Source organism: Marmota flaviventris, chromosome X, assembly GCF_047511675.1.
Source record: "Marmota flaviventris isolate mMarFla1 chromosome X, mMarFla1.hap1, whole genome shotgun sequence".
Lineage (NCBI taxonomy): Eukaryota > Metazoa > Chordata > Mammalia > Rodentia > Sciuridae > Marmota > Marmota flaviventris.
This window is the reverse complement of record NC_092518.1, coordinates 35,519,450-35,523,574: the sequence shown is the minus strand read 5'-3', so window position 1 is coordinate 35,523,574 and position 4,125 is coordinate 35,519,450. Positions and strand designations below refer to the sequence as shown.

At 35.1% G+C, this 4,125-nt stretch overlaps 1 non-coding gene across 1 annotated transcript; it reads left to right on the top strand.

The window, feature by feature from the left end:
• Window positions 1-3,586: 3,586 nt before the first annotated feature.
• On the top strand, window positions 3,587-3,692 carry LOC114086202 (U6 spliceosomal RNA). Its single transcript, XR_003581611.1, has one exon. It is a non-coding gene; the product is annotated as a U6 spliceosomal RNA (small nuclear RNA).
• The last annotated feature ends 433 nt before the right edge of the window (window positions 3,693-4,125 follow it).

The window sequence follows — 4,125 nt, the reverse complement described above, 5'->3', positions numbered from 1 at the left end:
ACCTTTGCTATATTCTATTGCTTAGAAACAAAGCACATGTTCTGTTCACACTCATTGGATGAAATGACATGAAGTCAAGAATATCAGGACATAGAGATCATGCATGCTGCCCCAGGCTCTGTCCTACTACAATTGGGTATATATGTTTTTTTTTTTTTTCCATCCCTAAGAAATAGATCATCTTGGGGCTGAGGCTGTGGCTCAGAGGTAGGGCACCCGCTATGCAAGTGTGAGGCACTGAGTTCGATCCTCAGCACCACATAAAAATAAATACAGATATTGTGTCCATCTACAACTAATAAAATGTAAAAAAAAGAAATAGATCATCTTGCATAATACTGCATGACTTTGACTATGACAGTAAATAAAGGTTTACGATGGTCCTTCAAAATGTCAAGATTGCCCTACAATACTGAAAAGGGATTTAGTAATTCCCAAAGATCATCAAGGTTCCTGTGGTAGTATCACCTCAATATAATTTATTTTAAAGAACTCAGTGTGATAACTTATGAAGGAAAAAAAGGTTTCATAAATTCTTGAGAACAAAAATTCAAAGATAAAAATTTGTCTAATCATGAGAAAGTGTTTCTTTGAGCAAGCCCAATAAGTACCTGGAAACTTGGAAATTCTAATCTTATAGAGAAGATAAATGCTATCAGGTATTAAGGTAAGCAGATCAAAGTGACCATAATAATATTGTTCCCAGGCCCATTAGCTATTATAATTTGGTTTCCCACATGTTTTCTATAAGGAATATAATGGTGCTGGCCAACAGGATGGAATCTCCTTGGCTATTGCACCATATGCGATCATTTCCATTTCTATTCATGCATCAGACTTTGTGCCATTGCATAATGAGAATCAGTTTCCCTGAAATGTATCAATTATCAGGGCATTAACAAAAATGTACTTTTCATATGTTCATACCATAAGTCTTCAAAGTTATGCCTAAGCTGATGTTTCATTTTAAAGATGAGAAAACTGAGAGGTTAACCAAATAGGTTAAATAACCAATGGCTAGGAAAAGGAAGAATCAGGCTTTCAGCGGAGGTATCTCTATTTACATATTTGTAGTGGTTCAATATAATTTCATTTGAAAGGTTTTCACTACCTGGGAAGTTCTCTCTGGCTCCTGCCCTAAGGGTAGTGCTTCAAGCATGGGAAAATAAAGATCTGGGTCCTAAAAGTAGAGCAGCAAAGTAGGACTTAAATGCAGTGGGCGGACAATTGGACTCAAGACAGAATCATGAGTTATTGAATTCAGACTGCTGATAATCTGTTTAGGAATGCAATTGGCTCTGCTGTCTGAAGGAAGCCTTAGCCTGCCAGTAATTGAATAAATGAACCCTAGCTGCAGGGAATTTGGGACGGGGAACAGTGAGATTGTCAGGGGATCAAGCCGGTAGAGATTTGCTCCAGGTCTTTAATTCGAATTAGTCTGTGGATTGGATGTTAATGTTGATTTCTTGGCTTGGAGAGATTTATATTGGTTATGTAGGAGAATGTCACTGTTTTAGTGGAATATATATTGAGGTATTTTGAGGTGATAGAACATTACAACAGAGGTGGCTGTCAAGTGTTCAGAAAAGACTAATAATGGGTGACAGGAGAGACAGAAGAACAGATAAAAGTGTGTGTCAGGAGGAGATAAATGAAATAAAATGTTAACAATTAGAATCATGTGTAAAAGAGATATAGAATTATTTATACATTTCTGTAAGTATCAATTGCTTCAAAACCAAATTTTACAAATAAACCTGATGTGGTGATACTGGGCACATTTTACAAATGAGAAAAAAGAATACTTAGAACAACCAGAGTACTTGCCCCATGTTACTGTTGGTAAGGGGTGGACATCAGCCAGATGTTTGAGAAGGTGAGGAGAGTAAGGCAGCAATTGGCCTGTTAAGTATGTTAGAATTTCCACTGTAGTCTAGTGTCACCATCTTGTTAAGTTCTTGTCCTTCAGGCTGCATAAAAATGAGCTCAATTCAAAGGAGGTGTCCACATAAATAGAAATCTTTCCATATAGCAGTGATGTGTCACACCTCTAGCCACTCTCTGCTATCATCCAAACCCAAACTATGGTGGAATGCAGAATGAAAAGTTGCAAAAACTAATGTTAGAAACTGTACATATGAAGAAAGCAGAAGCCCCAAAACCAAAAACAAGAAGTTGAAGAAGAGAGGTATTCCTGGGTACGTAAAATTTAATGTCTTATGACAATTAACAAAGGCTACTTTTGTAAAAGCTCTTAAAGAAACAGTTTGGCTCTGTACCTATCTAATGAGGTTTTTCATTATTTCATTGGAAAAGGGTATCAGCAGAAAGAAAGGGAGCATGTGGTGAAGAAGGTAATAGAACTTTAAAATTGGGCAATTTATCACTTAGAAGGTAAGAGATTAGCATTTTGGGGGGAGGGGTAGCATTATAATGCAACAAATATCTTGCATATTCCCTTGGTTGCAAATACAAAGTATGTGGCAAAGAGAGTTGTAAAAAGTAATTTTTCTTTCCTAAAAATAAATTTTGGGGCTAAGGGTATAGCCTGGCCCTGAGTATGAGACTGAGCAATAAAAAAAGTAAAAATAACTTAGTTTTCCTTTTGATGAACACCCTCAAATCATCATCTTTAATGTTCTCGTAGAAGCCATTCAGTTAAAAGAGAAAAATAACATTATACAAAAAAAATCACTGGCTTATTAGGTAAAAGATATATGCTGGACTTTCATATTCTTGGATTCTAACTAATATATGTGTGACTTTTAAATAATCTAAGAGTCACATTAAGCCTAAAGAAATCATAACAGGGCTTGGGCTGTAGCTCAGTGGTAGAGCACTTGCCTTGCATGTGTGGGCACTGGGTTCAATCCTCAGCACTACATTAAAAATAAATAAATAATAAAGGTACTGTGTCCATCTACAACTAAAAAAAATTAAAAAAAGAAATCATAACCATTGTATCCTGTTTTATCAAGACTAAATTGTCCTTGTGGCCCTTGATTGGTGTCTGCTCCACTGAATTGACTTTACATTATTAACTGTATTTTGAAATATGAATCACCAGATACACAGGAAGACAGAAAGAAGCTAAATATCCTAGTAAAGAACTGTTTTCCAATGGCTTTGTGGTTTTGGTGGCTATTTTCCCTTATATCTTACTGATTATCTAAGCAATGTGAGAAGGAGACATTCAAGTTCCATGTATCTAACCTTAAGACCTAGGTATATCTCATTCCCCTGGCATGATCAAGTTCAGTAGTGGGAACAGTCTTATCTGTAGTGGCCATGTAACTTTGTGGTTAGATTTTCTTTATATGATAGTTCCAAAATTATCTCTGATGTTCCTGACATATCACCCCCCACATATATACATCCCTCCTCTCTAATAATGCTCAAGTCCAATTTCTTCTATTGTCAAATATAAAAGGACTCAATTATAGACTATCATGTCAGGACTTAGCACATATACTTGTTATACTATTTAATGCTTTTTAGTCACTCTTATAGTTTTGTTGTTGTTTTGGTTTTTGTTGGGAGAGAGGGAAGGTTCTCTTTTGATTGTCTCTTAAAAACAGTATTTATTGTTCTCACTTCTGTAGCACATATACTAAAATAGAAATGATATAGAGAATATTAGTGTGTCCTCTGTGCAAGGATGACATGCAATTCCTGAAGCATTACATATTTTTTAAAACAGCATAGGAATTCCTTGCCTTCTACCATAACCACGTTCTCAAACTCAGCTTCAATTAAAAAAATTGTTGTAATTTACCTGTCATAATTCTTGCTGAAACTCCAGAGCTTCCTCTCATTACAGCAAATTCCATTTTATTACAAATCAGTACAACTAAATGACATTTAGTAAAAGAATTTACTTTTGCAATAGTAAAAAAGCAAAAATACATCATCTTTCTTTTGCATTAACATGAAATAACCCATCTGAGAATTATCAGAAGGTATTTAAGTTCAGTTGAAAAGTCTGACCTTGCAAGCTAGAATAACCTTTTTCCTTAATTTTTTTCTTAATTTTATATGTGAATGATTTTCAAGTTTTTCAAGTTTTGCCAAGAGTGATGTACAAGTTTACTATTCATTACTATTCTGCAATCTGCATATGGGGTA